The sequence below is a fragment of the Martes martes genome (genome assembly GCF_963455335.1).
Source record: "Martes martes genome assembly, chromosome: 8".
NCBI lineage: Eukaryota > Metazoa > Chordata > Mammalia > Carnivora > Mustelidae > Martes > Martes martes.
The window spans coordinates 92,809,272-92,836,531 of record NC_137895.1 but is presented as its reverse complement, the minus strand read 5'-3'; the positions used below and the strand labels follow the sequence as shown (position 1 = coordinate 92,836,531).

Genomic DNA, 27,260 nt, shown 5'->3' with positions numbered 1-27,260 from the left:
TGGTAGAAAGAAGCTGGTTGATGAAGAAAGCTAAATGATCTGATTTACAGTTTTAAAAGATGACTCATACTTCTCTGGGAAGAACAGATAGCAGAGTACCCAGAAAGGAAGTAGAGAGATTAGTTAAGAGACTATTGCATTTTATGAAAAACCTACAAACTATATGGGGGTTATGGAGGATGGACGGCAGAAAGGAATTGAACTTCTTTCAGAAAGTATTCCACTTTTAATTTTGGTAAAATTACAAATAGGGCAAGTAAACCATAACATCAGTAAGTACTAATATGTGTTTTGAATTATGTTGCTCTTGATTCTCTAACTCCAAAATGGAGAGAGAACTCTGGGTATGGCCGGGCTCTCAACATGAACTCACTCTGCCCACTTAAAAATCAGGCACATCTGGGGGCACCTGGGTGGCTCAGTGGGTTAAGCCTCTGCCTTCGGCTCGGGTCATGATCCCAGGGTCTTGGGATCGAGCCCCGCATCAGGCTCTCTGCTCGGCGGGGAGCCTGCTTTCCCCCCTCTCTCTGCCTGCCTCTCTGCCTACTTGTGACCTCTCTCTGCCAAATGGATAAAATCCTTAAAAAAAAAAAAAAATCAGGCACATCTGGGCATACCTTGAAGGCCTATGGGGAAAAGCAACTAGTAATTTCTTTGCAGAGGGGAGAATAAGGCATTTCCTGGGGGGAAAAATTACCATGCAGTGTTTTAGGACAAGGTTGGTGGTGAAAAAGGGGAAGGGTGATATCCTGGTCATGCCTCCCAAACCTAACCAAACTACCACACATCTCTAATGTCAGAACCCTAAGGTGCAGGGGCTATAAAGAAACCAGAGAGCTTTTTCATAGAAATCTAGTATGATATTGGAAAGGCAGACTTTAGCGATGTGATACTCATGGGTAGAGTTGTAAAACAAAATGAAGAGTTAGGGATACTCTTCACTTCAGCATAGGACCCAGTGGGACTTAGGTATTTTGAGGGTTCCGAGAACACAGACGGGCTTGGCATATGAAGGGTTCTAGTGGTGGCATTCAGCACTCAGAGTTTCTATTGTGGATTAAGCAGCAGCCAGCTCTCAGAGTCCTATAATAGCAGCAACAACAACAACAATAATAATATTGTAGTCAGGGAGGGGAGATATTAAATTATGTGTTTGTAATATTTATTTCTACTCACAGAAGAAAATTCTGTCTCTGGCTTCTCTATATTCTTCTCATCTACTGAGAGAGATTACCTGTCTGCTAGCTCAGTTTCTAGAATTGTCTTCTATAAAAGGATAATGGGTAGAAAACAGCTGAAGAATTTCAAGGAGTAAGACTGGATGATGAACTTATATTAGAAAGTGGACTGAACTGCTTAGAAGAAGAGGGTATCATTAGAGGAGACAGAGCCAGATGAGTAGAGTGTTGTATTGTGAATTGAAAATAGGAATAGGTAGGGGTGCTTGGGTAGCTCAGTTGGTAGAGCATGTGACTCTTTTTTTTTTTTTTTTTTTAGAGATTTTATATGTTTTAGAGAGTGTGAATACTAGCTGGGGGAGGGACAGAGGGAGGAGAGGAGAGAATCTCAAGCAGACTACTCACTGACCCTGGAGCCTGATGCAGGGCCTGATCCCAGGACCCCAAAACCATGACTTGAGTGGAAACCAAGAGTTGGTTGCTCAACAGACTGAGGCACCCAGGCTCCCCAGAGCACGTGACTCTTGATCTTGTGGTTGTAAGTTCAAGGCCTCACGTTGGGTGTAGAGTTTACTTAAAAAAATAATAAAAACAAAAAAACCCCCTGTGCATTAAAGCAATGGATGTTAAAAAAAAAAAAATGGATATAGAGGGTTCAGGGCAGGTATAGGGTTATGAGAAACATTGTGAGCAAAAGGAACTGGGAAAGAAGATACGAAGAAGCTGCTGTGGAGGGGCACCTGGGTGGCTTGGTCAGTATAGTGTCTGTTTTCCGCTCAGGTCATGATCTCGGGATCCTGGGACCAAGCCCCAGTTTGGACTCCCTGGTCGGCGGGGAGTCTGTTTCTCCTTCTCCCCACCCCTGCTCACGTGTGCACTCTGTCTCCCTGTGTCTCTCAAATAAATAAAATCTTAAAAAACAAAAAAAAGAAGCTGCTGTGGATTTTGGAATGGATATTTTTCTTTGGGAGTCTCACTATATTAAAATTTAAATTGCTTTTAACTTTTTTTTTTTTTTTTTTTTTGAGGTTAGACTTGTTTCTTATGTGATGCCATTCCAGCACTGGACTCATGGAGGCTGAACATTTATTCAGGTAATAATAGGTAACATTTATAGAGCACTTTCTATGTGCTAGACAACAAACTAAGTGCTATACCTATATTCTGTTAATTGTCGTGCAACCTCATAAAATTGGAAGTGTTATTGTGTCCGTTTAATAGATGAAGAAACTGAGACTAGAGTATATCAAGACTGAGTTCACCTGAATTAGGAAATAAAAAAGACCACTGCTGTAGTTGAAGTGAGAGATGATGGTAGCTTGAATTAGATGATGTCATTCCTCAACTGTCATTAAGTACTTGAATATAAAGTGGTTTTGACTGAACTTCACCCTCATTTTCATAACTTTTCTCACTACTGAATACATCATACTTTTTGTTTGTCTTTGAAACAATGGACATACTTTTTGGTAAAGAAAAATCCAATTAGATTTTTCTTTAAAAATCCGATTAGATTAGTTAGAGTTTTAATTTTAAGACTTTCCTAGCTTTTTAGAAAGATAATAAGTTTGAAATAGTTTAAATTTATTTGAGTGAATATCTATAAAAGGTAAATAGATATTTACCTTACAAAATAGATATTTACTTTATCTTACAAAAGGTTAATAGATACTAATGGGGGCATTCTGTTAAAAGATTATTAGTATGGATAATAGGAAATTTTTGTGTTGTTTTTGTCACACTTGAAATACTGTTCACAGGTGTTTTAGCTTTAAGCAACCTTATTATAAGGGCTTCTTGTAGGAGCTTTCTTGGTATATCTAAATGTTTGTTTACAGATAGTGCTAATGGTAGTACTTGCTGGAACTGAGAGGGTTTTTAGCACTACCTGAAAATCAGTCAAAAATGAAGATTCAGCATCTCTGATACTATAATGTTGGTTAATAGAAGTATTTGTAAATTTAAAAAAATTCAAATTTATATGCTTGCTGTGAGTGGTTCTCCATGTACAGTTTTGCCAGGAGTTGTTTAAACACTCATCAAAGTAAAGTAAAACTGTTTTACCACTCCCTTAACAGCCATTGGGTGGCCAGCATGAATACATTGTCCTATTAGTCTTTTCCCCATCTTTTTCAAAATAGATCTTGAGCTGTAATTGACATACAGTAAGCTGTACATGTTAAAAGTGTACAGTTTGTTAAGTTTTGACATATGTGTTGTTCACCCATGAAACTGTTACCACAGTAAAGATAATGAAAATATCACCTCCACAAGTTTCCTTATCCCCATTTTATCCCTCAACTTCTGTGGTCTCTTGGCAACCACTGATGAACTTTCTGTCACTATAGAACAGTTTGCATTGTCTAGAATTTTATATAAATGGAATTGTAAAGTATATATTCTCACATTTATTTATTTTTTCTTTGGCTTTTTTTAAATTAAGCATAATTATTTTGAGATTCATCTATGTTGATGCATGTATCAGTAGTTCATCTTTATTGCTGAGTAGCAATTCATTGTATAGCTATAACACAATTTGTTTATCCATTTGTGTTTTGATGATGCACATTTGGGTTGTTTCCAGTTTTTGGCAGCTAAAAGTTATGCTGTAAACATTTGTGTATAAATCTTTGTATGGGCATATACTTTTTTCCTCCCTTAAGGAATTTCTTTTTTAAAAAATTGTGAAATTCATGTAACTTATAATTAACAATTTTAGTGTATAGTTCAGTGGTATTTACTGTATTTATGATGTGCAACCACTAGCTCTCTCTAGTTTCAAAAGTTTTTCATCATCATGTGAACCATCTCATACTCGTTAAATAATCATGCCCCATTCCCCCGTCCCCCCCCCCAGTCACCTGGTGGCCACTAATTTGCTTTCTGTCTCTGTGGATTTGCCTCTTGTGGATATATCTTATAAAAAGGATCAGACAATATATGAACATTTGTGTCTGGCTTCTTTCATTTAGCATAATAGTTTTAATATTCATACAAGTTGTAGCATGTATCAGTACTTTTATTCCATTTTATGACCAAATAATATTCCATTGTGTAGTTATATCACGTTTAGCTAATCCATTCTTCAGTTGGTAGACATTTGGGTTGTTTCCACTTTTTGGCTACTATGAATAATGCTGCTGTGAACGTTTATTTATTTATAAGTTTTTGTGTGGATATATATTTTCTTTGGGGTATATATCTAGGAGTGTAATTACTGGATCATATGGTAACTCTGTTTAGCTTTTTGAAGAACTGTCAGACTGCTTCCAAGGTGGCTACATAATTTTGCATTCCCCCTAGCAATATATGAGGGTACCAATTTGTCTATCCTTACTAAACTTATTGTGTGTGTTTTGATTCTAGCCATCCTTGTGGGTGTCAAGTAATATGATTTTGATTTGCACTTCCCTGATGACTAATGATCTTGAATTGAGCTTCTTTTTCTGTACTTATTGGTCATTTGTATATTTTATTTAAAGAAATGTATATTTAATGGGGCGCCTGGGCGGCTCAGCGGGTTGGGCCTCTGCCTTCGGCTCAGGTCATGATCTCAGGGTCCTGAGATCGAGCCCTGCATCAGGCTCTCTGCCTACTTGTGATCTCTCTCTCTCTGTCAAATAAATAAATAAAATCTTTAAAAAAAAATGTATTTTTAAATCATTTGTAGTATTTTTGGATAACTTGTCTCTTTTTTAAATTGAGTTGTAAGAGTTCTTTATTATGGATACAAATTCCTTACTTGATACATGATTTGCAGATATTTTTTTCCTATTCTGAGTTGTCTTTTCACTCACTTGATGGTATTGTTTACGGACAAAAGTTCTAAATTTGATGAAGTCTGCTGATCTTTTTTTCTTTTGTTGCTTATGCTTTTAGTGTTATGTATAAGAAAGTTTTGCCTAACCAAAGGTCATGAAGATTTATTCCACTGTTTCATATTGAGTTTTATAGCTTTAGCTCTTACATATAGGTCTGGGATCTATTTTGAGTTAATTTTTATGTTTAATATGAGATATGGTTCCAACTTTATTCATTTATATTTAGTTCTCCACTTGTCATAGCACCTTTTGTTGAGAAGACTGTTCTTGGCCTGTTTGATTGTCTTGACCTCCTTTTTTGAAAATTAGTTGACCATAAATGTTAAGGTTTATTTCTGGGCTTTCAGTTCTATTCCACTGCAGTACTGTTCTGATTACTATCACTTTGTGTGGTAGGTTGAAATTAGGAAATGTGAGTCCTCCAGTTTTGTTTTTCTTTTTCAAGATTATGTTGTTTAGTGGCCTGGGTAGCTCATTTGGTAGCGCATGGGACTCTTGATCTCATAGTTGTGATTTGAGCCCCATGTTGGGTGTAGAGATTACTTTAAAAAAAAAAAAAAGAGCTCCTGGGTGGCTCAGTCATTAAGTGTCCGCCTTTGGTTCAGGTCGTGATTTCAGGGTCCTAGAATCGAGTCCTGTATCAGGCTCCCTTCTCTGCAGGAAGCCTGCTTCTCCCTCTCCTGCTCCCCCTGCTTATATTCCCCACTTCACTGTGTCTCTCTCTCTGTCAAATAAATAAAATCTAAAAAAAAAAAAAAAAAGATTTTGTTTATTTCAGGTCCCTTGCATTGCCATATGAATTTTAGAATCAGATTGTCAGTGCCTTCAAAAAAGTCAGCAAGGATTTTCATAGGGATTACACTGAATCTGTAAGTCAATTTTGAGAGTGTTACAAGCTTAGCAATATTAAATCTTTCAGTCCATGAACATGGGACATCTTTCCCCTTATTTAATAATAAGTTCTTTAATTTCTATCAGCGATTGTTTATAATTTTTAATATATAAGCATCACAGTTTTTTAAATCCTATTCTAGGGGTGCCTGGGTGGCTCACTGGGTTAAAGCCTCTGCTTTCAGCTCAGGTCATGGTCCCAGGGTCCTGGGATCGAGCCCCAGCATCGGGCTTTCTGCTCAGCAGGGAGCCTGCTTCCCTTTCTCTCTGCCTGCCTCTCTGCCTACTTGTGATCTCTGTCTGTCAAATAAATAAAATCTTTAAAAAAAAATCCTATTCTATTATACTTCCTTGTTAAAATTATACCTAAGTATTTTTTTATTTTTGTTACTACTGTAAATGGACTTTTCCCCTTAATTTCATATTTGGAATATTCATTACCTGTGTATAGAAATATAATCAATTTTTGTATGTTGACCTTGTATTTTGCAACCTTGCTGAACTTGTTTATTAGTTTTTAGTGGATTCCTTAGGAATTTCTATATATAAGATCATGTCATCTACAAATAGAAAAAAATTTTGTGGGGTGCCTGGGTGGCTCAGTCATTGCGTGTCTGCTTTCAGCTCAGGTCATGACCCCGGGTCCTGGGTTCAAGTCCTGCATTGGGCTCCCTGCTTGGTGGGAAGCGTGCTTCTACCTCTCCCACTCCCCCTACTTGTGTTCCCTCTCTTGCTGTGTCTCTTTCTATCAAATAAGTAAATAAAATCTTTAAAAAAATTTTTTTTTGTTTTTGAAGATTTATTTATTTGAGAGAGAAAGAGCGAGAGAGCGAGCGAGCATGAGTGGGGGGGGGGGCAGAGGGAGAGGAAGAGAGAATCCTCAAGCAGATTCCCTGCTGAACAAGGGGCCTAACTTGGGGCTAGATCCCAGGACCTTGAGATCATGACCTAAGCTGAAATCAAGGGTTGGCTACCCAACCAACGCAGCTGCTCACCACGCAGCTGCCCCTGCAAATAGACAAAGTTTTACTTCTCTTCCACACTGAATGCCTTTTCTTTCTTTTTATTGTCTCACTGCCCTAAGTTTTTTCCTTCTGTTCCTCAGACTGGATATTCTTTTCATTTGTTGTTTTTAAGTTTTAATTTATTTATTTAAGTAATCTCTACACCCAGTGTGGGGCTGGAACTCACAACCCTAAGATAAAGGGTTTGCTTGTTCTTCTGAGTGAGCCAGCCAGGTGCCTGCAGACTAGATATTCTTTTTTTTCTTTTTTTTAAAGATTTTATTTATTTATTTGACAGACAGAGATCATAGTAGGCAGAGAGACAGGCAGAGAGAGGGAAGCAGACTGCCCACTGAGCAGAGAGCCCGAGGCAGGGCTCGATCCCAGGACCCTGAGATCATGACCTGAGCCGAAGGCAGAGGCTTAACCCATTGAGCCACCCAGGTGCCCCCAGACTGGATATTCTTAATTGACTTAACTTCAAGTTTGTTGGTTCTTTCTTCTGCCTGCTCATATCTTGTATCAAACCCCTCTACTTATGTTTTTCATTTTTGTTACTGTACTTTCCAACTCCAAAATTTTTATTTGGTTCCTTTTTATAATTTCTATCTTTCTATTAATATTCTGTTTCTGAAATGTTACACTTTTCTTCTAATTCTTTAATCATAGTTTCCTTTTTTGATCTTATTTAAATTGGTTGATTTAAAGCCCAGTGTCTAGGATTCCTGAGTGAGTTTCTGTTGATTGCCATTTTTCCAGCTATACATTCCACTTCATGGTAATGTTATAGTGCTTCATAGTAGTATAAGAACTTTACAATAGTATACTTCTTTTTCTCCCCTCCTGGCCATTGCCCTGTTCTGGGTATACACTTTACTTGTGTGTGTGTGTGTATTTTGAAGATTTATTTATTTTATACACACATATATGTATATATACACATATACACATATGCATGTATATACTTACATATATATAAATTACAATATAAAATTATTGCTTTAAATAGTTTATAATTTTGAAAAAAATATTTAAATAATGAGTAAAAAAAGATTTTTATAATTACCCACATTGTAACCATTTTTGATGCTCTTCATTTCTTTGTGCATATCCAGATTTCCATCTATTATCATATTTATTCAGCCTGAAGGACTTGCACAGGTCTGCTGTTGGTGATTTTTAGATTTTGTATGTGTGAAAAAGTCTTTATTTTGCCTTCATATTTGAAAGATATTTTCTGTGAGTATAGAATTTGTGGTTGACAGTATTTTTCTTTCAGTCTTTTAAGATACGGAGTCTTCTGATTTGAATAGTTTCCATTGAGAATTCTGTTATTGTCTTTGTCTTTTTTCCTCTATATGTAATATATCCTTTCTCCTGGCTGCTTTTAAATTTACTCTGTATTACTGTAATATAAGTGTTAGGTTGTTTGGTAATGGTGTGTCTTGGTTTGTTTTTTTCAGCTTCTTGGATCTTTGTATTTATAGTTTTATTATAATTTAGAAACTTGGAAACTATTATTTCTTTAAATATTTTCCCCCCATCTCTTCTTCAGAAATTCCAGTGACACCTATTAGGTAATTGGAATTTGTCCCGTACGTTCATGGATGCTTTGTTCATTTTATTTTAGTTTTTTTTTCTTTCTGTGTTTTATTTTGGTTGACTTCTTTGCTGTGTTTTCACATTTTCTCACCCTGTTTGTTCTGTTACAGTTTTTAATCTTCTACTAGTCATACATAGTGTGTTTTTATCTCTACCATTTTGGAGATTTTTTTTACTACTCCGATCATGCTTCCTTTAGATTTTTACACATACGGAATATAGTTGTAATAAATTTTTAAATGTTGGCTCTTTACTTATTTTATAAGCTGTCACTCCCAGTCATTTATTTTAGTTTTTCATTGTGAAATAAGTATAATTTATAGGAAGTTGCAAAAAAAATGTACAGCAGTTTTCCATTCCAAGTGCTTTTCACCCACTTTCTCCCAATTGTGTCAGCTTATATAACTATAGTACCATGTAAGAACCAGGAAGTTAATATTATTACAATCCGTAGAGTCTGTTCAGATTTGACAGTTGTACATGTACTCCTTTCTGTGCATGGGTATATGTGTTGGGAGAGTTCTGTGGAATTTTAATGTATATCCACAACCACCATCAAGATACAGAACAGTTCCATTCCCATAGGAATTCTTCCTGTTGCCCTTTAATAACAACGTCCACCTACCTCCACCCCATTCATAAACCTATAACCATGGCTTTACCAGTCTGTTCTCCAGCTTTTTAATCTTACCATGTCATAATGTTAATTAAATGGAATCATACCATATATAACCTATTGAGATTGACTTTTTCTCCCACTCAGCATAATTCCCTTGAGGTCCATCCAAATTACTGCATGTGTCAATAGTTTGTATCCTTTCATTGCTGAGTAGTAGTCTGGTATGGTTGTTCCAATTTTGTTTACGCATTCACTTTTTGATAGACTTCTGTGTTGGTTCCAATTTTTGGCCATTGTGAATAAAGCTGCTATGAACATTCTTGTTCAGGTTTTTCTGTAAACGTAAGTTTTTAGTTGTATGGGATAAATGCCCAAGAGTAATTACATAAAATTGCCAAACTGTCTTCTAGAGTGGCTATACCATTTTTACATTATCATCACTTATGTATGAGTGATCCAGTTTTTCTGAATTCTTCTCAATACTTGGCATTGTCAGTATTTTTTATTTTATTTCATTCTGTTTTTTGATTTATTTATTTATTTTAGAGAGAGAGAGTGGGAAAGTGCATGTGTGCACATGTGAGAGTGTGGGGGAAGGGCAGAGGGAAAGTCTTCAAGCAGACTCCTCCTGAGCATGGAGCCTGATGCAGGGCTTGATCTCATGACCCATGCCACCTGTGAGAAAGATCATGACTTGAGCTGAAACCAAGAGTCAGATGCTTAATGGACTGAGTTACCTAGGTGCACTAGTATTTTTTATTTTAGCCATTATGATAGATATATAGAGATAATTCATCTGTTTTGCATTTCCCTAATGGCTAATGATTTTGAACGTTTGCTTATGTCTTTTGCCCATTTCCTTTTTTTTTTTTTTTAAAGATTTTATTTATTTATTTGACAGAGAAAGACAGTGAGAGAGGGAACACAAGCAGGGAGAGTGGGAGAGGGAGAAGCAGGCTTCCTGCCAAACAGGGAGCCTGATGTGGGGCTTGATCCCAGGACTCTGGGATCATGTAACAACTGAGCCACCCAGGTGCCCCTCTTTTGCCAATTGCCTAATGGTTTCTTTGAGTTTTGAGAGTTGCTTATATATCTAGATACAATTCCTTTCTTAGATATGGTTTACAAATATTTTCCCCAGGGGTATACTCTCTTCTGTGAACTCTAGACTCTTTTGTTTTCTCAGACTTTCACTCCTGTGTTCTCCACTCAGGGAGCATGTTGGATTCTGCCTAGGTTTCTCCTGGACTCCTCCCTCTCACCATTTTTTTTTTTTTTTTGACATTACTTGGAAGCAGTGTCTAGGTATTAAGCTTGGGTAATCTTAAGGTGTACCTTATTTGTTTCCCATCTCTCAGGAATCCCTGTTGTTTATTGCCTGATGTCCAATGTCTTAAAAACCATGGTTTTACCCATTTTGTCTGTTTTTTTTTTTAGTTGTTTCTGCCAGGAAGGTAATATGATCTCTCTTACTCCATGTTAGTCAGAAATCAAATCTCCCCTGCGCCCTCCACTGCTGAAGTTTTCAATAACATTAGGAACAGCCATTGTTAATAACTACTGTCCAATAATTCCTTCCTGTCTTGAGTTCTTTGTTGTTTTCTTTTTTTAATAAAGATTTTATTTATTTGTCAGAGAGAGAGTACACTCATGCACAAGCAGGGGGAGCGGCAGGCAGAGGGAGAAGCAGGCTCCCGGCTGAGCAAGGAACCTGATGCTGGACTCGATCCCAGCACCGTGGAATCATGACCTGAGCCAAAGGCAGACGCTCAGCCAACTGAGCCACCCAGGTGTCCCCTTCCTCAGGTTCTTAAATAGGAAAGGAGTGGGGAATAGAGGCTAAATATAACTCAGACAAAAAGATACTTCTGATGTTGTTGGGTGTCAGTTGAAGCCCAGCTACTTCCAAAAGTTTGCAAATCAATCAGATACAGGCTTAGAGCTAGAAATAGGTTAGCTACCATTGCACAAGATGATGGTGTGAAAAGATTTTAGTGACAGCTTGTGTGTGATAATATATCCTTTCTTGTTCAGGGTTCTCGGATGTAATGCTAGATTCTGGCTTTCATATGCCTTTTCTCTATTCTTATCCATATAGTCCTTTTATCAAAAGAATGGCTATATTTATAAAATCACATTTTTCTGTATTTAAAGGGTAGAGTTGACCAGTTAAAGCAGCCTTTCGAGCCTAAATGCATCTTGCTAGGTAATTCTTTAATTTTTTTTTTTATTAGTTTTGGAGCTTACATCAGCATTTATGATGATTTGATAAACATATGCTAGGATTTCTTAAAGATTATCTCTATATTGCAAAACTGTTGTTATCTATGTAAAAATTCAGAGAGGTGGAGTATTGTATAGGACCATGTAGTTATCAAACACTTGAAGAAAATATTTCTTTGGAGTGATTTTGTGAAATCAGGACACATTTCAGTAATTGGGTGACTTTGAGCTCTGGGAATCTGCTAGAGCCACCTTTGGGATAGAGTGGCTCCTGCTTATGCCATTCTTTTTTTTTTTTTTTTTTAAATTTTTTTTTTTTTTAAGATTTTATTTATTTATTTGACAGACAGAGATCACAAGTAGGCAGAAAGGCAGGCAGAGAGAGAGAGGAGGAAGCAGGCTACCTGCCCAGCAGAGAGCCCGATGCGGGGCTCGATCCCAGCACCCTGGGATCATGACCCGAGCCGAAGGCAGAGGCTTTAACCCACTGAGCCACCCAGGCGCCCCCTGCTTATGCCATTTTTATCAGGAAAGATTTATTTCTGTTTCCAGTCTATCACTTCTGCTCATGAACAAAGGGCATAGTTTGTTACATTAGTCAGCTATTTAAAAAAATTTTTAAATTAAAAACAGTGTTTTTAAAAGGTTTGGGGTATCTGGGTGGCTCAGTTGGTTAAGCAACTGCCTTCTGCTCAGGTCATGATCCTGGAGTCCCAGGATGGAGTCCCATAACAGGCTCCCTGCTCAGCAGGGAGTCTGCTTCTTCCTCTGACCACCCCCACCCCATGCTCTCTCTCTCATTCTCTCTCTCTCAAATAAATAAATAAAATCTTAAAAAAATTTTTTAAAAAAGATTTTATTTATTTATTTGACAGAGAGAGACACAGCGAGAGAGGGAACAGAAGCAGGGTGAGTGGGAGAGGGAGCAATCTCAGGACCCTGGGATCATGACCTGAGCATGCTTAACGACTGAGTCACCCAGGTGCCCCTAGTCAGCCAATTTTTTTTTTAAGATTTTATTTATTTATTTGACAGAAAGAGATCACAAGTGGGCAGAGAGGCAGGCAGAGAGAGAAGCAGGCTCCCTGGTGAGCAGAGTCTGATGTGGGGCTCGATCCCAGGACCCTAAGATCATGACTTGATCCGAAGGCAGAGGCTTAACCCACTGAGCCACCCAGGTGCCCCTATTTTATTTTATTTTATTTTATTTTTTATCATTTTATTTCTATTATTTTTAAAAGATTTTATTTATTTATTTATTTTTAAAGATTTTGTTTATTTGTTATTTATTTGTTTATTTGTTTAAAGATTGTTTATTTGACAGACAGATCACAAGCAGGCAGAGAGGCAGGCAGAGAGAGAGATGGGGAAGCAGGCTCCCTGGCAAGCAGAGAGCCCGATGCGGGCGGGGCTCGATCCCAGGACCCTGGGATCACAACCTGAGCCGAAGGCAGAGGCTTTAACCCACTGAGCCACCCAGGCGCCCCAAAGATTTTATTTTTGAGTAATCTCTGCACCCAATATGGGGGTCAAACTCCCAACCCCAAGGTCAGGAGTTGAATGCCCTACCAGTTGAACCAGCCAGGTGCCCCAAATGCTGTTGGTTATTTTGATAGGGATTGGATTAAATGTGTAGATTGCTTTGGGTAGTATAATACATTTTAACAATATTTGTTCTTCCAGTTCATGAGCTTCTTTGTATTGTCTTGAATTTCTTTCATCAGTGTTTTATAGATTTCAGAGTATAGCTCTTCTACCTTTTGTGTTAGGTTTATTCCTAGATACCTTGTTATTTTTGGTGCAATTGTAAATGGAATTATTTTCTTAATTTCTCTTTCTGCTGCTTCATTATTTGTATATAGAAATGCAACAGATTTCTGCACATTGATTTTTATATCCTGTTCCTTAACTGAATTCATTTATCAGTTCTAGCAGTTTTTTGGTGGAGTCTTTTGGATTTTCTTTGTATAGTATCATGTCACCTGCAAATAGTAAAAGTTTTTACTTCTTCCTTACCAATTTGGATGCCTTTATTTTTCTTGCCTGATTGCTGTGGCTGGGACTTCAGCACTATGTTGAATAAAAATGGGGAGAGTAGATACCCTTGTCTTATTCCTGATCCTAGGCAAAAGGCTCTCAGTTTTTCCACATTGAGGATGATGCTAGCTGTCTGTTTTTCATATATGGTCTATATTATGTTGGGGTACATTCCTTCTGAACCTAGTTGGTTGAGTGTTTTTATCATGAATGGCTGTTGTACTTTGTCAAATGCTTTTCCATGTCTATTGAAGTGATCATATGGTTCTTTCTCTTACTGATATGATGTATTGTGTTGATTGATTTGTAAAAATTGAACCAACCTTACAACCCAGGACTAAATCCCACTTGATTGTGGTGAATGATGTTTTTAATGTATTGTTGGATTTGATTTGCTAGTATTTTGTTGAGGATTTTTGCATCTGTGTTCATCAGAGATAATGGCCTGTAGTTCTCTTTCTTTGTGCTGTCTTTATTTGGTTTTGCTGTTAGGGCATGCTGGCCTCATAGAATGAATTTGGAAGTTTTCCTTCCTCTTCTATTTTTTTGGAATAGTTTGACAAGAATAGATATTAAATCTTCTTTAAATATTTGGTAGAATTTGCTGTGAAGCCATCTGGTCCTGGACTTTTGTTTGTTGAGAGTTTGTTGATAGTGATTGAGTTCCTTTGCTGGTAGTTGGTCTGTTCAAATTTTCTATTTCTTCCTGTTTCAGTTTTGGTAGGTTATATGTTTCTAGGAATTTATCTATTTCTTCTAGGTTTTCCAGTTTATTGGCATATAGTTTTTCATAATTTTCTCTTATAATTGTCTGTATTTCTGTGGTGTGTTTGTTGTTATTTCTTCTCTCATTTTTGTTGTATTTATTTGGCTCCTTTCTCTTTTTCTTGATAAGTCTGGCTAGTGGTTTATCAGTTTTATTGATTTTTTTCAAAGAACCAGCTCCTGGTTTCATTAATCTGTTTTTATTTATTTAGTTTCTGTATCATTTATTTCTGCTCTGATATATTTATAATTTCCTTCCTTCTGCTGGTTTTAGGGTTTGTTTGTTGTTCTAGGTCCTTTAGGTGTAAGTTTAGGTTGTTTGAGATTTTACTTCTTGAAGTGGGCCTGTATTGCTGTAAACTTCCCTTTTAGAACTGCTTTTGCTGTGTTCCAAGGTTTTTGAATCATTGTGTTTTTGTTTTCATTTGTTTCCATGTACTTTTTAAAAATTTCTTCTTTTATTTCTTGGTTGGCTCATTCACTGTTTATTTTTTATTTATTTATTTTTTAAAGATTTTATTTATTTATTTGACAGAGAGTGAGAGAGGGAATATAAGCAGGGGGAGTGGGAGAGGGAGAAGCAAGCTTCCCACAGAGCAGGAAGGCTGGCACAGGGCTCAATCCGAGGTCCCTGGGATCATGACCTGGGCCGGAGGCAGAAGCTTAACAACTGAGCCACCCAGGTGCCCCTCATTCATTTTTTAGTAGTTATTTGATCTCCATATATTTGTGGTATTTCCATATTTTTTCTGTGATTGACTCCTAGTTTCATAGTGTGGTCAGAAAAGAGGCATGGCACAACTTTGATCTTTTTGAATTTGTTGAAGCTTTTTTTGTGACCTAATATGTGATCTATTCTGGAGAATGTTCCATGCACACTTGAAAAGAATGTATATTCTGCTGTTTTAGGATGGAATGTTCTTTTTTTTTTTTTTTTTTGACTTTTTAAGAATTTCCTTAAGTAATCCCTACAGCCAGTGGGGCTCAGACTCACAACCCCAAGATCAACAGTCCCATGCTTTACGGACTGAGCCAGCCAGGTGCCCCTAGGATGGAATGGTCTGAATATACCTGTTAAATCCATGTGGTCCAGTGTGTCATTCAAAACCATTGTTTCCTTTTTGATTTTCTGTTTAGATGATCTGTCCATTGATGTACATGGGGTATTACTATTACTGTATTATTATCAATTAGTTCCTTTATGTTTGTTATTAACTATTTTAATGTATTTGGGTACTTACTTCCATGTTGGATGCATAAATATTTACAGTTGTTACATGTTCTTGTTGGATTGTTCCCTTTATTATTGTATAGTGTCCTTTTAAAAAAGATTTTATTTATTTATTTATTTATTAGAGAGAGCGTGAGCAGGGTGGGGCAGAGGGAGAGGGAGAGAGAGAATCAAAAGCAGACTCTGCTGAGTGGAGCCTGATGCTGGGCTCGATCTTAAGATCCTGAGATCATGACCTAAGCTGAAATCAAGAGTCGGATACTCAAACGACTGAACTATCCAGGTGCCCCTATAGTGTCCTCTGTCTTTTGTTACATTCTTTGTTTTAAAGTCTGTTTTGATTCTGGTTTTCTTTTGACAGCCATTTGCATGATAAATGTTTCTCCATCTCCTCAGTTTCAATCTGCAGGTGTCTTTAGGTGTAAAATGAGTCTCTTGTAGGCAGTATATCGATGGCTCTTTTTTTTTGAAATCCATTTTGTCACTGTCTTTTGACTAGAGTGTTTAATCCTTTTACATTTAAAGTAATTATAGGTATGTATTTATTGTTATTACTTGTTCTGTGGTTGTTTCTGAAGATTTCCTGATTCTTGTCTTCTTTCATGGTTTGCTGGTTTTCTTTAGTGATATACTTGGATTTCTTTCTCTATTCTTTGCATATTTATGAATGGTTTTTGATTTGTGATTACCATTGTGTTTATATATAACATCTTCTGCATATACCAGTCTATATTAAATTGAAGGTTAAATTTGAATATATTCCTTACTCCTTCCCATATTGTAGGTATATGGTGTCATATTTTATATCCTTTTATTTTGTCAGTTCCTTGACTGATTTTTTAGAGAAATATTAATTTTTACTGGTTTTGTGTTTCCTAACTTCATACTGTCACTTTTGATCTTTCCTTTAAACTCAAAGAGTCCCCTTTAATATTTCTTATAGGGGCGGTTTGGTGGTGATGAACTTCTTTTTTCTTTTTTAAGGATTTTATTTATTTATTTGACAGAGGGAGACATAGTGAGAGAGGAAACAGAAGCGGTGGGGAGAGGGAGAAATAGGCTTCCCACTGAGCAGGGAGCCCAGAGCTAGGTTTGATCCCAGGACCCTGGGATATTGACCTGGGCTGAAGCCAGAAGCTTAATGACTGAGCCACCCAGGCACCCTCTTTTGTTTTTATTTGTCTGCTAATGGAGTTTCCTTTATATGTAACTATCTATTTTTGTCTTACTGCCTTTTTTTTTTAAAGATTTTATTTATTTATTTATTTATTTATTTGACAGAGAGAGAGAGAGAGACAGTGAGAGAGGGAATATAAGCAGGGGGAGTGGGAGAGGGAGAGCAGGAAGCCCAATGCGGGGCTTGATCCCAGGACCCTGGGATCATGACCTGAGCTGAAGGTAGAGGCTTTAACCCACTGAGCCACCCAGGCACCTGAGAATAATGGTTTTATAAGAAGAGGTCTTATAGTGCCCAGCAGTGTAGTGTCCCCTGTTACCCAGGGCCTGGTGCTTCTGAGAATGTCTCCAATGTGTGCTTTGTGCACTTTGCTGTCGTGTCCTGGCTGCTTTATCTTATCCTTCAGGCCAGTTGTCTACAGACAACTGAATGTGGCTTGTTTTAACTAGGTGTATTCTGGTCTGCTTATAAAATGAGTCTTGTTGCCACCACCACTGGAACTAAGGCCTCATAAAACTCCCTGGTCAGGAGATGAGGTGTTGGCAGAAGTTTGGGTTGGTCTTCTGGGGGAGAGGGCTTGTCAAACTGGGACTGAGCCAAGTGTGACCGGGAAAGGTGGTTCCACCAGAGCGTAGGGAGTGGGGCTTGGCATAAGCAAGTTAGGGAGCAGGTGTCTGTGCTGGGCTGGTTTCTGCAGGTGTCCCTGTGCCTATGCCGAGGGTTGGGGAGGGAAGTGTCATTGGCCAGTTCTTTTGTTCTCTGTAAATGCTACTTCTCTGGGACATGCTCTGAGATGAGCAAGTAACCTACCCACTGTGCGTCCCCTGCCCTCTTCAGATCACTGTTTCTATGTTGTATGTCCATACAACGTGTTTGCCCTGCCTTTTCTCCAAGAGTAGCCCCAGTGTCCTCTGAGCTCTCTTAGAGCCAAGCACACTGGCCTTTAAAACTCCAGGCTTTAAGCCCCACTGGTTGCCAAAAGGTGTGAAATTTTGCCCCTTTCACTTTCCATGCCATTTGCTAGGGGAATTTGTTTTCTGCTCTGTGTTAGTTTATCTCTTGCCTGTCTCCACAATGGCACCTCCCTCCCCACTGCAGCAACTACAGTCTGTTTCTCTCTGAAGCCACATATCCTTACTTCCGACCTTCTTCAGTGTGTCCTCTTCTTTACCTTTAGTTGTGGGGTTTGTTCTGCCAGTCTTCAGATCGATTTCTGGGTTATTTAGGATGATATGATAGTTCTCTAGTTGTATTCACGGGTCAAGGTAGCCTAGGATTCTCCTACTCTGCCACTGTCTTCCCCTCAATCCCACATTTACCATGTTTTAAACTGAACTTTATCTTCTTTCTGTCCAGACTTGCATACAAGTTTCTCCTTCAGTATTCTGATTTCAGTGGTAGAAATATCTACCCCAGTTCTCAAACTTTCTGGTATCAGAATTTCTTCACACTCTTAAAAATTATTGAGGCCTCCAAAAGAGCTTTTGTTTATGTGGATTATATCTATCAATATTAGTGTATTAGAAATTAAAACTGAGAAATTTAAAAACATTTATTAATTTTAAAATGATAATCTATTACATGTTAAGATAAAAGCAAGTTTTTAATGAAATCTTCAAAATAGTTAACGATAGATTTTAGTGGGAAATGTGTCATGTTTTTCATTTATACAAATCTAATTTAATATTGGGGTTAATAGAACAGAGACAAATTCTTATATCTGCCTTTTCATTCAGTTGGTTGAGATATAACATGTTATATAGTTTTTGGAAAATACTGTCATATACCTGTGAGAGCACGAGAGTGAAAAGGGCAAACAAGGGCCTATTATTATATATTATATTTCATTTCATATATATAATATGTATCTAATGTTAATTCATATATAATATATGTGAATATATATGTTAAGTATTATTATAAAATTGGTTTTGACCTTGCAGAAAAAAGTCTTATAGATTCCCAGGCATATCAGGCCCCACTTTGAAAAGCTGTTTTTCTATCCAGTCACTTGGATATCTTCCTCTCTCAATCATCATACACATCTCATATGTCACTAAGTCTTAACGATTCTACTTCCTAATGCCTCTAGGGTCCCAGTCCCTTTATTCTGTGGTTAGAATTCTTATCTCATCTTTTTCCTAGCTGGTGTGTCTATTTTATCTGTGTTCTAAGCCATCCACTTTGTAGCAAAAGTAATGTTTCTAAAATAGAAATATGATGATGTAACTCATTTTTGAAAATCCTTTACAAGTTTCTCATAGTTTTAGTTAGTATGCAAGATGTTTTATGATCCTGTTTCCACTCATCTCTAGCTTTTTCTCACTCATTCTTCTGTGAGTGCCTTACATTCTTGCTTTCTTTATGTAGTACTTGCTGTTCTGAGAAAGCATCAAGGTGATCCATATGTCTGTGTTAATGATACTATTGTTTGTTGGGTTCACACTGTGTTTCTGGCACTGTGTTCTAAGTACTTTATTATATTATCTCATTTAATCTTCACAGCCTTCTAAGAAAAGTGTTGTGATCGTTCCATTTTATAAGTAAGGAAACTGAGGTTTAGAGAGATTTAAGTAACTTTCCTCATATCATCCAGTTGGTGAATGTAGAATCTAGGTCTGTTTTTTCACTTTTCTCTTTGGCTATCTACTATTTGTCTGAAAAGATTAAGTTTCTTCTGGTATGATCTACATTCCCGCTCCCTTTATTCCCACTAAGCAGCTCTAGCTAGCACTTAACATAATACATTGTAATTTACCTGTTTGTTTCCTGTACCATTGCTTTTCCTGGTAGGTGCAGAAAGGGAACTTCATTCCCCTGGCACAGGAATCTTAGATTGCGTCCTACCATATTTGTCTATAAGGAGAAAATGCATATTGAGGACCTTAAAACCTAACGTCACTCTGGGCCTGCTTAGTCTATTCCTTCTCTGCAAGCAGGTCCCACAGTTTCAGAGGAACCATAAAACAGATAATATTATTTCTATATTAATTCTTCCAGGTTTTTTTTAAAGAGGGGTAGGGTAGAGGGAGGAGAGAGAGAATCCCACATGGGCTCCAAGCAGAGCCTGACATGGGGCTCGATCTCAAAACTCTGAGATCATGACCTGAGCCTAAATCAAGAGATGGACACTTAACTGATTGAGCCACCCAGGCACCCCAGTTCCTCCAAGTTTTAAAATAGTGACCCCAGTCTTCTTGTATTTAGTTTAGAGAAAACTAAATAACAACAACATAAATAATAGCTAACATTTATTTAAATGCTTTCTATGTGTCTAAACATTTTACCTGTATATTTAACTCATTTAATCTTTATAGCTCCATTAGATAGTTACTGTTACCTTTGTTTTACAGATAAGGGAAACTGAGGCACCAAGAGATTAAGTAACTTGGCCAAGATCACACAGCTTGTAAGTGGCAGAGCTGGGAATTCAGTCTCTAAAAACTAACTGTATAAAATACTGAATTTTCTTTGTCCAAGATCCCATAGTTGTATTCTTTGTTAGGGGAAAGGTAAGTGAGGATTAGAGGTAAAGTTGTACGGCACAACTCTGGTGTGGTGATCTTATAGTATAAGATGACTTAGTGTAGGTTGTTTTTTTTTTAAGTGTATTTTTTTTTTCAAAACAGTATCTGTTTGGTTCAAATGAAAGGATCTTTCGTGCAGTCTTTGTTACAAAATCATCACAGTTCTGAGCTTCCAGCCCCAGTTAATCCCCACTTTCCCAGTGAATAACAGCAACAAAAAATTTTGTATTTTATTTGACACTTATGAGGTTGATAATTTTTCTTCTCCCATCAAGTTACATTAGTTAACTCCAGAATCCTGTTTTCTTTATTTATTAGATACATTTGAACTTTATCTTTTTGGTGGATTTGTTTGCCCTTATCTCTTTTCTGTGTCCCTAGTCCCTTGAGCATTGCAATGGATATTTAATTTTGAGAATGCTAATTAGCTTCAGTAGTTACACACCTTGAGGCATTTCTAGACAACCAATACTATCAGACTTCCATGGAATCAATGACAGAAATCCCTAAAATGAGACCCACAAATCACAAATGGCTGTTTCATTGTACTTTTTCTGAAATTAGCCCTCCTTTTTTGCCCATTTGGTCCCTTTTTTGCCCATACTAGGGAGAAGAGTGATGGCAGAGCATATATAATAATAGCTTCAGTTTCTCTCAGATTTGCTGTTTATCAGGCACCCTGCAAAATTATTTTGAAAATTATTTCATCATATTACAGTTCTAAGAAGGAGATTATTTTATGGGTCAGTAAAGTGAAGTTTACAGAGGTGCTTACAAATCAGATCACATTAAAACAAAACAAAACAAAACAAAAGCAAACTAATCAGATCACATAGCTGGTATTTGATAGGACTAGATAGGCCTGCTCCTAACAATTTCAGGGCAAGAGCATGAATGGAAGCACAGTTTCTGTATATCTATATATTTAAATTGTAAGTCAAGATTTAAAAAAGTGTTAGAAAAAAATGTCCCTTACTACTTAGACATATGTTTTCCTAGTGACCTAGAAAGCCAGAGTTCTTGTACTCCTCAAAGTTCTGAGATAGGATGGAATAGTGTAGGGGTACCCTCTAAGTCTAGTCTCTATCCTCACCCTCATCATTTGTCCCCTGGCCACGATTCAGACCATGGAATGTGTACAACAGTGGGTGTTGTCTATGGCAGGACAGAGTTTAAGGAGATCCACTGAAGTACTCGAAAGTGGGCTCTAAACTGCTTGGGCAAGGAATTCTGGGATCCAGACCATAGTGGGGGGTGGTAGAGTCAGGGGCTTCAGGTAGTATGTCCACTTGGTCCCATGAACATCTAGCCCTAAAAGGATAGGCAGGTCAGAAGAGGGTTAGAGTGGATCTGTCTAAAGTGTAAGACCCAGAGTAGTGTTCCTTCACTACAACCAAAGGTGGTATTAGCACCAGAACTCAAATCCAGGTCTATCTGACCATACTGTCTGTTGTCAGCAGTAAGAGAGCCTCGATTTACAGAGAGAGGAAGTGTTGGCTTACTGTCTGGTGAGTGGAACAGGGATGGAAAATAGCAGATTTGTCATGCCTGGAGAAGTGGTTTTATGTATGTATGTATGTATTTATTTTTAAGATAGATTTATTTATTTATTTATTTATTTGACAGAAAGAGATCACAAGTAGACAGAGAGGCAGGCAGAGAGAGAGGGGGAAGCAGGCCCCTGCTGAGCAGAGAGCCCGATGCAGGGCTCGATCCCAGCACCCTGAGATCATGACCTGAGCTGAAGGCAGAGGCTTAACCCACTGAGCCACCCACGTGCCCCTGGAGAAGTGTTTTAGGATGGACCATCTTTTAAATGAGCCAGTCTGGAGGGTATGTGCTATGGTGAGTGCTGTGAAGTGTGTAAGCCTGACGATTCACAGACCTGTACCCCTGGGGCAAATGATACATTATATGTTAATAAATGAGCCAGCCTGTTTGCCTTTTGAAAATATTATTTAGTGTTTACACTTAGAAACTAGAGAATTTAAGAATTGAAAAATACCCTTCATCTTATTACACATGCATTCTGGTCTTTGTGTAGTTTAAGTTGAATGGCACAGTTAGGAGGAGACAGCCAATTTTTCTTCTAAAAAAAGGTGAGGCATAAGCATTTTGGTCTATTTATGTAATGGTCTGTAGTTTATACTGAAGAAGAATTTCTTCAGTCCTGTTTCACCTAGTTAGGATAGAGCAGTATATAAAAGAACCAGATTATGGTTTATTTGGTATTTTATATCACACATTATAGGTAGTATAGGCATCATTGTATGATCTTAAAATTTTCAGTTTTCTGAAATTGATCTCAAACATATGAAGAGACTGGCTGTGGGAAAATGCAGTTTGGATACAGAATGTTATTTTTTCATTACATACATTGTTGAGTATTTAGAGTACATCTGGGTTCTCGTCATTCTTAGGGTCCTCAAGACACCAGTCTTAAGATTGACAGTCCAGCCACACTATTGGTCAGATCCCCTACTTGAAGCATTCTTGAGTACATTGAAACCTTCACCATCTACATGAACCTAGAATCTTGGACTGTCTTCATCTAATTATAAACTCAGTCAATTCTGTCAGACTCAGAATTTAATTAAAATCGGGTGAGAACAGAGGTGCCTGGGCGGCTCAGTCAGTTGGGCATCTGTTTTCAACTTGGGTCCTGATCCCAGGGTGCTGGGATTGAGCTCTACATCAGGCTCCTTTCTCAGTGGGGAGTCTGCTTCTCCCTCTCCCTTTGCCCCTGTGCATGCTGTCTTGCTCATTCTCTCTCAAACAAATTAATAAAATCTTTAAAAAAATAAATAATTCTGGTGAGAACATAATCATGGCTTCTGTTTAGTTTTCAAGTTACCCTTTTTATTACAGGTGAGAATCTTGTGTTTGCATGTATTGCATGGTTGGATCTGTTAAGGGTGTGAAAATGAATAGAAAAATCTTTAGTGCTATGTACTTTTTTTTTTTTTTTAAATTTATTTATTTGTTAGAGAGAGAGAGCGAGCGAGCACAGGCAGACAGAGTGGTAGGCAGAGGCAGAGGGAGAAGCAGGCTCCCCGCCGAGCAAGGAGCCCGATGTGGGACTCGATCCCAGGACGCTGGGATCATGGCCCGAGCCGAAGGCAGCTGCCCAACCAACTGAGCCACCCAGGCGTCCCTTGTGCTATGTACTCTTGATACTAGAGGCATGATTAGTAAGCCAAAGTCCAAATTGATTTTAGACCTAGACCTTGGTGGTACAGAAGATAGAATTTTAATCTCCTTCTAATTTTTAAAAAAGATTTTATGTTTTTATTTTTTATTTGAGAGAGAGAGAGAGAAAGCATGCACGTGCGTATTCAGGGGGAGGGGCAGAGGGAAAGGAGGAGAATCTCCAGCAGACTCCATGCTGAGCACAGAGCCTGACTTGTGCTTAGTCTCATGACCCTGAGATCACAACCTGAGCCAATACCAAGAGTCATACACTTAACTGACTGAGCCACCCAGGCACCCCTAACCTCCTTATAATTTTTTCTTAAGAACATGTCTTCCCTGTGTCATTTTGATCTGCTTTTTCTGTGATACCTACTATTGCCAAATAATGCTATTGCTTATTAGTTCTCATTACCAAATTTGCCAAGTTCCTGGAAAATACTTGTTTTTTTTTGAAAAAGCACACTAAAATACTGGCATCCATTTTGAATGACAGTTTCAGTAGCATCCTGTACTGCAAGGGCTTCAGAATTTGTTGACATAAATCCATTTTCTCTGACTCCTGATTCCCCTACCTAGGTTCTGTAGCCTGTGGTCTATTTTTAAATCCTGCTGCTGTGTGCCGTATGCAGCAGTTCTTTTCCTGAATTATTTATCATTGTTTGGAGCTGAATGGAGCAGTATGTTTTTCACCACTGCTCATTAGAACTCACGTGTCTGTCTTCAGCTTGCCTGATGGATTTGGTTCATGATAAATCCCACTGGTCCGTTCTGGGAAGGCTGCAAGGCAAGGAACAGGCCACAATCTGTGATATCCTATAAGAGCATTCAGACTTTTGGTTATTGTTATTTTGTTTTGGCAGCAGTGAGAAAGATAGCTAACCCCTGTTCTTCCTTTAGACTTTCCTTAGAGCCTGCTCAGAGACTGTGTTATGCTGGGTTTTGTGATAGTGTTTATGTTTTTATGATAATTGTTGCATTTTTAGGAGAGATGAGGGAAGAATCCCTATGAAAGGCAAGCATTAAATCAAGATTCGGTTTCATTATAAATATAATCCATATACTTGGGGGCATTAAAAATCTCTGATATTGGGATATGGGGCATTTGTTTATTTTGTTTGGGAATATTTCTTCTCATTGCATGTTCTCTTACCTTCTTATAGACTGTAGGCTTGGAAGAAGGATGGCAGAATCTGAAAGCAAGGCAATTATTTTGAATGATATTTCTTCCCTTTTCTGTTTTCTGTTATATCAGAACTAAGTTTCTCTTTTGTCTTCATCCTGTGTTTTTTCCCCTTGCATCCTATCTTTCATGAAAATATTTGTCGTGACATTGCTGCTTTTTTTTCTCTTTGATAGATGAGCACACCACTACTTACGTATTCCTTACTTTTAAAAATGTTTTCCCTAGGGCACCTGAGTGGCTCAGTCGGTTGAGTCCCTGACTAATTTTTGGCTCAGGTTATGATCTTGGGTGTAGGATTGAGCCCCAGGTCAGACTCCACACTGAGAGGAGGGGATTCTCTCTATCCCTCTGCCCCTCCCACTGCTCACATACATGTTCTCTGTCTCCCTCAAATAGATAAATCTTAAAAAAAAGAAAAAAAGAATTTCACATTTGGAAAATATGTATTTTCCCTTTCACATCACTATCGGTAGAAAGGGGGTAGCTGTCAATCATTTGGGCACTGAGAAGGAAAAACCATGTTTGTCCCCCAATCCTGTTGACCATCCCTGAGTTTGCTTGTACCTTTAAAAAAAAAAGTAATGGTATAGATTTGAGTCTTATTCTTGTACCAGTGATGAAATACCCTTTTTTTTTTTTTTAAAGATTTTATTTATTTATTTATTTGTCAGAGAGAGAGAGAGAGAGTGCAAGCAGGAGCACACAAGCAGGCAGAGGTGGAGAGAGAAGCAGGCTCCCCACTGAGCAAGGAACCTGATGCAGGACTCAATCCCAGGACCCTGGGACCATGACCTGAGCCAAAGGCAGTGGCTTAACCGACTGAGCCACCCAGGCACCCTGAAATACCTTTTTTAAAAAAGATTTTATTTATTTATTTTATAGAACCGAGAGCATGAGCAGAGGGAGGAGCAGCAAGTGAGAGAGAGGGAGAGAAGTCTGCTTGAGAGTAGACTTTGCACTGGGCAGGGAGTCTGACTAAGGGCTTGATCCACGACACTGACATGACCTGAGCCAAAACCCGATGCTCAGCGGAATGAGCCAACCCAGGGGTCCCTGAAATGCTTTTAGATTCTGAACCAGAACAAGGATTCTGGCCTCTGTTGCTACTTTTGGTCAGTGCTACTAGCTGAGAAACTGGCCTCTCACTGCTCAGAGATTCCAGTTATTATCGTCATCATCATTTCATTCCCCTGTGATAGTGGCTCTCAGTTGCCTAAATCCCACATGTCTCAGCAGGATCTTAGGACAGCCCCACTCACTGATACTTCATTAAACTCATTTCTTTGGACTGAGTCAGCCAGGTTGAACTAGACTGAGTAAATTATCTATCCCTTGTGCCTTTGCTCTCCTTCAAGTTATCGTCAACTCTCTTTGCCAGTACATTTTGACCTCCCTTGAAAAATCCAGTGCAAAATTAACATCATTTAGGAAGCTCTCCATGATTCAAGCTACGTAGCTCTTATTAATTTGCACTCTTAATTTTTGTATTTTTGAGCTTTCTACTTTATTTATTTATTTGAGAGAGAGGGAGAGAGCATGCATGTGTGAAAGAGTGGGGAGGGACAGAGGGAGAGAAGAAAGAATCTCAGGCAGTCTCTTTGCTGGGCATGAAACCGTTGTGGGCTTGATCTCATGACCCTGAGATCATGACCCAAGCTGAAATCAAGAGTTGGACATTTACCCAGCCTCAGCCACCCAGGTGCCCTGAGCCTTCTGTTTTCAAGTTGCTGATGATTTAAAGCACAATCCCTGCATTTAAGGAGGTCTAATCTTGGAGGAAAATCAGAGATAAATGAACTTGCTTTTCTCATTATTTTGAATTTCTGTTGGTTTTTTATTTTTTTTTATTTTTTTATATTTTTTAAAGATTTTATTTATTTATTTGTCAGAGAGAGAGGGAGAGAGAGAGAGAGCAAGCACAGGCAGAGGCAGAGGGAGAAGCAGGCTCCCCGCCAAGCAAGGAGCCCGATGTGGGACTCGATCCCAGGACGCTGGGATCATGACCTGAGCTGAAGGCAGCTGCTTAACCAACTGAGCCACCCAGGTGTCCCTCTGTTGGTTTTTTAATTTCACATATGTATCTTTAAATTCCTGATTTCAGTTGTAAGGGCAGGAGCATTATCTTCCTTTCCTTTTTTTTTTTTTTTTTTAAGATTTTATTCATTTATTTGAGATAGAGTCCAAATGAGCGGGGGTTGTGGGGGAGAGGGAGAAGCAGGCTCTTCACTGAGCAGGGAGCCTGACTCGGGGCTTGATCCCAGGACCCTGTGATCATGACCTGGGCCAAAGGCAAACACTTAACCAACTGAGCCACGGAGGCGCTGCAATTATCTTCCTTTCTGTGAAATCTTATGAACTGTTTCTACTGCTCTTGGCACATGGTAGGCAGCTGCCTACTTTACCACAAGGCAGACTCATTGGATAATAGGGTATCAGTATAAGGAAAGAGGGATACTAAGTATTGGGGATTCTCTGTTTTATGTATTTTAGAGTGGTAAGAATGCTAAGACTTTATAGTCTTACTTGGAATTATACTTTGGAGACTAAAATGGCACAGACTAAAAACTGAAAGTCCAAAAAGACATACTTAGTTTCTGAAATAACCATCCAAATTTTGTCTGCCTAACAAAATTAGAGCATATTTCTTATTGGCATGTTGGGACGATGGTTTACTTGAGCAAAGTCTGTCCCTGACTCTCCAATGGTGTTGTTGTACACCCTTAATAAATTTGAGTTCACCTTACTGTAAAAGTCTTTTAGGTGATATTTAGAACCAAAATTGCATATTACCTGCAGGGCTGTTAACCTCA

The 27,260-nt window shown here is 38.2% G+C and overlaps 1 protein-coding gene across 15 annotated transcripts in view; it reads left to right on the top strand.

Moving 5' to 3' along the window:
* The window catches only part of R3HDM2 (R3H domain containing 2), a 156,055-nt gene that overhangs the window by 39,289 nt on the left and 89,506 nt on the right, over nucleotides 1–27,260 (top strand). For all 15 annotated transcript variants that reach the window (XM_080811463.1, XM_080811465.1, XM_080811461.1 and 12 more), the window contains one exon: nucleotides 2,212–2,272. The gene's annotated coding sequence lies outside the window, so the exon portion shown is untranslated. The remainder of the gene's footprint in view (nucleotides 1–2,211; nucleotides 2,273–27,260) is intronic.